We start from the raw sequence: 8,292 nt of genomic DNA, 5'->3' as shown, positions 1-8,292 counted from the left end.
ACTTTTTTCAAAAGTTCCTTTTCGACCTCGGGTACGAGGGTTGATGTGAAGTCGGCCACGAAGTCTGCTAAGATTTGGGACTTGATGGCCATTTCGGGTCGATATTCGATATCGTACCCACTAATTTTGACGGCCCATTTGGCCAATCGTCCCGAGAGTTCGGGCTTGTGCAAAATATTACGAAGGGGTAAGTGGTTACGACACAAATTGGGTGATATTGAAAATACGGTTTTAATTTCCTAGAGGTGCTTGTTAGGGCAAGCACTAATTTTTCTAAGTGTGGGTACCGGGTCTTTGCTTTGCCTAAAGTTCGGCTAACATAGTAAATCGGAAATTGCATACCATGCTCTCCTCGAACGAGGATACCACTTACCGCAACTTCTGAGACTGCCAAATATAAGTAGAGCGGCTCGTCCGTTTTTGGAGTATGAAGCAATGGCGGGCTTGAAGGATACCGTTTTAGTACTTCCAACATCTGTTGGCACTCCGGGGTCCAAGTGAAATTGTTCTTCTTTTTGAGCTGTGAGAAGAACCCGTGACTTCGATCCGAAGACCTCCAGATGAACCGGCCTAGAGTGGCTATCCACCCTGTTAATCTTTGTACAGCCTTAACGCTGTCCACGATTGTGATGTCCTTGATTGCCTTGATTTTATCGGGATTGATCTCGATACCCCGGTTTGACACCATAAAGCCAAGGAACTTGCTTGAAGTGACCCCGAATACACATTTCTCAAGGTTGAGCTTCATGTTATATTGTCTCAATATGTCGAAGGTTTCCTGCAAATGTGTCAAATGGTCCTCTGCGCGCAGGGACTTAACTAGCATGTCATCAATATAAACCTCCATTGATTTACCTATTTGTTCTTCGAACATTCGGTTCACTAGGCGTTGATAAGTAGCACCAGCATTTTTTAGCCCAAACGGCATTCCATTATAGCAATAAGTACCGTACTTAGTGATAAATGAGGTCTTTTCCTGATCCTCCGAGTTCATTTGTATTTGGTTGTACCTGTAGTAGGCATCGAGAAATTTGAGGATCTCGTGGCCGGCCGTGGCATCGATCATAGATCGATATTTGGCGGTGAAAAGGAGTCCTTAGGGCATGCTTTGTTTAAGTCTTTGTAATCTACACACATTCTAAGTTTATTCCCCTTCTTGGGGACTACAACTACGTTTGCTAACCACTCGGGATATTTTACTTCCCGAATGGATACTATTTTGAGAAGTTTGGTTACCTCGTCCTTGATGAATACATGCTTTACCGAGGATCGTGGACTTCTATTTTGCTTTACCGATCTGAACATCGGGTCCAAACTCAATCGTTGAGTGGTGATCTCCGGTTGGATCCCTGTCATGTCAAGGTGGGACCAAGCAAAACAATCCATATTTTTAATAAGGAATTTAATGAGTTTTTCCTTGAGCTCGGGAGTTAACCCCGTGCCCAGGTATACCTTTCGATCGGGCAGATGCTCGATCAGTGTGACTTGCTCCAGCTCTTCGACCGTTAACTTTGTGGCGTTGGAATCATCGGGGATTACGAAGGTTCGAGGTATCATACAATCATCATTATCGATAATTTCCTGCTATTCCGATCTGGTCGAGGCCGGCGACTGTGGTTGCTATTTGACATCCTGTTTTGCCTTTGATTCTGGTCCCTTTGTTGATTTTAGTGCCGATATCGGTATTACTTCATCAATTGCAAACATCTTTTTGGCTGCTGGTTGCGTGCCGTACACCATTTTGACTCCTTCTGGTGTTGGTAATTTCAAGACTTGATGAAGCCTTGAAGGTACTATCCTCATATTATGGATCCAAGGTCTTCCGAGCAGCGCATTGTACCTCATATCTCCTTCGATCACGTGGAACTTTGTTTCCTGGATTGTTCTTGCCACTTTTACTGGGAACATGATTTCCCCTTTGGTGGTTTCACTCGCCATGTTGAAACCGTTGAGGACTCGAGCTGCAGGCACGATCTGATCCTGAAGCCCGAGTTGCTCCACGACCCTCGATCGAATAATATTCGCCGAGCTACCTGGATCAACCAACACACATTTAACTTGAATTTTATTCACACGTATAGATATTACCAGTGCGTCATTGTAAGTCTGTTCGATCCCTTCTGCATCTTCATCGTTGAAGGATAAGGTATCTTCTAGTAAGTAGTCCTGGGTACGCTTCTCCCTTATGATTGTGACTTTGGTGCGTTTAAATGTCGGACCCTGAGCGATATCGACCTCACCGACGATCATATGAATCATGTGTTACTGTTCCTCTTGTTCGTTTTTCCTGTTTGCATCCCTGTCTCTGAAGTGATTTTTTGCTCGGCGACTCAAGAACTCTCGAAGATGACCTTCGTTGAATAAATGAGCTACCTCCTCCCTTAATTGCCTGCACTCCTCGATTATGTGACCATGGGTTCCATGGTACTTGCATATTTGATTCGGATTCCTTTGAGCTGGATTGGTTTGCAGGGGTTTGGGCCACCTAGTATCCTTGATTCGTCCAATGGCTGACACAATACCTGAAGCATCAATGATAAAGTTGTATTCCGATAACCGTGGTGCTTCCTTAGGCTCGACGTGTTTGTCGAAGCCATTCTTACTCATGAGCCCTCGAGAATTTTGACCTCGATCATTCTTCTGATCATTTCGAACGGGATTACATCCCGGTACATTATTTCTTCGATCTGCGCTTATGGTTGGTATCGATCTCTATTCGATCGGGGCTCTCTGTCGATGTCGCTTTGAATCCTGCCTTCGGACTTGTTTGGGTAAACGGAACCGGATGGAGCTCCCAACTGATCATCCTCGACTCTGATCTTTGATTGGTATCGATTATGCACATCGGCCCAGGTTACCGTTGGATATTCAACCAAATTTTGCTTTAGTTGACGTGATGATATCGAACTTCGCTCGTTCAAAGCCTGAGTAAAGGCTTGGACAGCACAATCATCGGTAACCGGGGGTAGGTCCATGCGTTCCATCTGAAATCAAGATACGAATTCCCTTAGCATTTCGTTGTCCTTTTGTCTCACTTTGAAGAGGTCCGACTTCCTAGTCGCAAACTTTATCGCTCCGGCATGCGCCTTTACGAATCAATCGGCGAGCATGGCGAAAGAATCGATGGAATTGGGCGGCAAATTGTGGTACCATATCATTGCCCCCTTCGATAAAGTTTCTCCAAATTTTTTCAACAAAACGGATTCAGTCTCATCATCTTCTAAGTCATTTCCTTTTATTACGCATGTGTACGAAGTGATGTGTTCATTAGGATCGGTGGTCCCGTTGTACTTGGGGATGTCCGGCATACGGAACTTCTTAGGAATGGTCTTTGGAGCCGCACTTTGAGGAAAAGGCTTCTGCACGGCCCCCGGTATTTGGTCAACTCGTGAGTTGTACGTTTCTACCTTTTTGTCATTATGCTCGATTTTCTTTTCACCTGATTCTATTCGTTTAGTGAGCTCCTCGAGCATTTTCATGATGGCAGGATTAGTTCCTGATCCATTATCGTTCAATTTTTCCTGCACGGGTTCGACCCTATGAGCAACTTCATGTGATATATCGAGTTCGATTCTGCTTAGGGATCGATTTTGATTTTGGAGTTGCGCTATCGCGACCTACTGAGTTTGTAGCATGTCAAATATCATTCGAAGGCTGATTCCACCTTCTTCATCATTTTGTGCGTTCCGATCGGCTTCCCTGGCATCTCTGCGGACGCTATTTACAGGGTCGGCGCCTAAATCTCCACGAATGGCGACATGAGAATTGACATCAACCGGATCCACGGCCTATGGTGCGTCGGGATTGATTGGAGGCACTCCGTTTTCCGGGGTGACTACGTGTTCGTTTTTTGCCATGCAAACCAAGGCCGGTGTCAGTGTGAGTGGGTACTGCTTGAGAGTTTGACATGTTGATTCCTGAAATCAAAAACACTTACGAGAACAAGTGTAAAAGCAGTGTGTGTTATGAATGTTAATATTAAGCAATCACTATTATCCTTAGCCCCATGGTGGGAGCCAAACTGTTTACCCTAAAAATCGAGTAACATTTAAACTTGTAATGTGGTTTTAAGGATATGTGATTTCACTTAACACCAATTGATTAACTTAGAGATAAATGATGGGAATTGACAAGAATGTAAAACAAACCACTGCTTGGACAATGCCCTTGAGCTGATGAACCCTCGAGAGTAGTGAAGTAAGAACAGTTAAAAAGCAATGAGTTGATGAGCAGAAGAAAGAAATATTATATTGCCTTGATGTTCGTGAATGTAAGGTCTTTACAGATGATGGGGACCCCCTTTATATACTAGAGGAATCCTAATTATAGTACAATTCTAAAGGGAAGTAAATCTCATGATTGGTACAAATAACCGCCTTTGATTTGATCTGTTCCGAGATTTTCGCCGCGATCTTCGACCGGTTACGGATATCTCGCCTTTCTGCTATTGCATTTCACTCGAAGTCGGTCATACTTAATCTCGATTGCTGCTGACCTCGGTCTCAACGGACACTTCGATCTTTCGACTCGATGTCTCGTCTTCGAGCTCGGTCTGATTCATTACGGGGCTACCCACGATGCAACTCCCTCGTCTCGATCAAATAGTAAAATCGGGTAGGCCCGATTTTAACTGTATACAATGTTGTAAGAGTTTCCGGTGTGATAAAAGTCTTAACCAACTCAATCTTTTATAGGAACAAATTTATAAGTCCATGCTGATTTACCATAATTTTAGTTGGGCAATCTATTTATACGAGGTAAAAATGTTATTTGTTTTTAGCGTATTCCTATATATTAAGACTTCCTGCATAGTTTGTATAAACAAATATTTAACAAACATATTTTAGTTTATTTTAATGTCCTAAGTATTAGAAAATTAATTAAATTATAATTTTGTTCAATATGAAATAGCTTTTTAAAGGGCAAAAAAGGCGAAGAACATTTCGGTACGGGTGTTCGTGCTTTTAATATAAACTAGTTTCTGAACACGTGCGTTGCACGTGTTACCCACTCAAGAGTGTTTTGATTATTTGGGTAAAATGCAAAAATTGTCATGTCATTTATTATCTTCCTTTCGTAGTTTAAAAAGCTTGATTTTTTCTTCAAATCTTTCACATTTTCTTTCTGCTTTAGCCAATTTATTGAATTTCCGTTGAGAAGGTTTTCTTAACTATGATCCACATGGTTGCGTAGCTAATTCACAGAGGGAGTGTAAAGTATTAAAATTAATTATCCGATAAGTAAGAAGCAAGAAGCCAAAAAAATAAAAAAAATTTAAAAATCATGCTTAAGAGGGTACAAGTTTTGTGTTCTCTAAGTAACGATAATTCAAACACCACAATTTAACTTGAATATATCCTTAAAAAAACAATTCAGGAAAGATGAAGACATTCAACCAATATTAAAAAGAATTATACTTGCCTATCTATTTCATATGTTGAGTGATCACGCCCAACTATGCCTTATAAAAAGGACAATGCGGTCGCTACAAATATAATCCGGTTTATAAGTCCGGAGTCGAATCCCACAGAGAACTAAGGTTTAGCTACAGCTGTTCACTATCACCAAGAAGACAAGCTTGAACAATTCCTAACTTATAGATATTAAAATTCTTGTGTTTAACTAATTAACTAACAAATTAAAATAGTAAATTAACAACTAAAGATATTGAGGGTTAGAGAAAAGATTAAGGAGGTCTAGAGTTATGATTTCCCCTATTGTCGGAATCCTTCCCGCTATGTCTTCTATAATTTCGCCTAAGTATTCTCTACCGATCATGAGCACTCTTATTACCGTAAATCTCTCCCAAGTAGTTACGACAATTTACTAGACGCACTCTCCCGAGCTACGTTAGCTAGCTTTTAATACAGCTCACTTCAGATCGCACCCAAGGCTTCGTTATCCCTAATCCCACCTTTAAACCCTCGGTTATTGATCCCTCATATACTCTGGGAGTGGTGTTGTTCAACAATTACCTAATATGCACTCTCTCCCGAGTTATGCATACTAAATAGGCACAGCTAATTGAGAGCTCTTCAACCAACCACAATATAAACGTAGTTGAACAAATAGAGAAAAGCTATGGCTTAATTATATAAAAACATAACAAGAATTTATCCTACAAAAGGTTCTATCAAAACTCTAGATAACAAATTAGCTATTCATAATAGTATATAAAACTACAATACTAAAAGTCATAACCAACAATAAAAATAGGAAGAGGAAGGAAAAACTCGTAGAAGAATTCTCCGCCTTGCTCCCAATGTGTTCTTGCCTCCTTAGATCGAATCTATGTCCAAAATATGTCCTCTTCTTGTTCTTGGCCGGCCTCCTTTGTTTAATATAGGGTTTAGGACTTAAAATCCCATGTTTTGCACTTTAGTCCATGAAATTTTCGCTTCCTGCCGCGGTTTTGCCGCGGTCGCGGTGGAACCGCGGCCAAACATGCCCTCTGATTCTTCAGTTGTCCGCAAGTACACTCTGCCGCGGTTCTGCCGCGGTTGCGGAAAAATCGCGGTTTTTCACCCTGTTCCGTTTGGAATTTGGAAAAACGTAAAACATGAAAGTTGTATCCCTTTGAGTTAGCTTTCCAACCATATATTGTGGATCCCAAATGGAGTTCTGAGAAAAAAGTTATGTCTATTTAACTAGACAGTGCGCAATATGCCTCCTCAAGTCTCCGTTCGTACTTAATTATCAAATTTGACCTCCGAACACGATCCCGGCTTAATTCCTTGAGCTTTTACTCAGACTTCAAAGCTTCAAATCACTTAAGTTCATTCCATAACATATATACAGCTCGGAATCACACCTACAAGGCATAAAACACACAATTAGTGCAAAACACTAGCGATTAAAGCGCAAACTCAATTAAAGTGCAGTAAATTCGAGTGTAATAAGCGACTAAAATATGCAATTATAGCCTATCATCAACACCCCACACTTAAACCATTGCTCGTCCTCGAGCAATCAAACTACACTTTTTTTTATAGACACGACCTTTTTGAACAATTCTCCTAACTCATCACACCAAGAGTATTTAAAATAGACTAAGCACAAAAGCGTAACATCTTCACCTCAAGATTTGACTCACAAGTACCACGCATTACTCACAACTCACCTACTTACTCTAATATAGAGGTGACTGACATTACCTTTCCTTCATGAATCAAGTGCCCTCACACAACAAAAGAGAGTAGTTCCACACAATAAAATTTAAGAACACTTAGGAACTCAAGATAAAAAGAATTCACTCACTCTCAGAAATAACATTCATATGCCACAAAAGATGCACCATAAGCTTGCCCGTAGTGTACTACTCCACTAATCGAGCTCATTCAATCTTGGATCAATTAGGACTTTATTTGGTTGTAATGTAGGCTACGGGACGGGTAGGATTCATTTAGATATAAGAGTGACTACACCTCCCTAAGCACTTTAATACATATACTTTAACATTCAAACCCCATACTTATGTCAAACCAAAACTCCACCTTCACATCAATGTATATTACCCCATTCTTCTTTAAGCACACTTACATCAAGAGCCACCACTTATCAAGGAATTTTTTTTTCACAAGAATCCAACTATTTTTTTTCCAATTCAAGTAGCTCTTACTTTTTCAAAACAGTGCACCTTTCTCCTTATTTCATTAGTTCCACTCAAAAGCCAAACCAACCACCCCACACTTTAACTTTTACATAGTTCATAATAATTCACATGCTCATGAGAGGTTACAATGGTTCAAATAGATGGTTAATTCGAACAAATGGGTAAGGCTTGTAATGTGGTTGCCAAAGAAACAGGATTACAGGCTCGAAGGGGTTAACTACGATATATAATAATTAGGCGGGTAAAATATACATATCTGGCTCAACAAGAAAACGCCTATATCACTTTCAAGACTGAACAACACTACTATTTCGCTTTGCGAACACACGGGGCAAGTTCTAGGCATCAATTGCACTGCACAGAATATCACAAAACCTTACACACACATGGCACATAACTCACTCAGGATTAGATTCATCAAGACACCCTAATCAGAGCAGTTAAGCAAATTTAAGATCATACAATTTAAGGTACTTATACAAGAGTCAAAAACTGAGCCTAAGCGTCACAGCCAAAGTACTCACTATTCTCAATGCATAACAAAGTCAAGAGATATTGCTTCATTTCAAAACAAAACACAATGGCTCCTATTTCCCAAAAAAAAAAAAACTAACTACACCCGGTTCAAATAAACCCTTGGAAAAGAACCGTGGTTTAAAGAAAAACCAAGGGGTAAACTT

The sequence above is a fragment of the Nicotiana attenuata genome, unplaced genomic scaffold, assembly GCF_001879085.1.
Source record: "Nicotiana attenuata strain UT unplaced genomic scaffold, NIATTr2, whole genome shotgun sequence".
NCBI lineage: Eukaryota > Viridiplantae > Streptophyta > Magnoliopsida > Solanales > Solanaceae > Nicotiana > Nicotiana attenuata.
The sequence above is the reverse complement of the archived record's forward strand: the minus strand, read 5'-3'. Positions refer to the sequence as shown.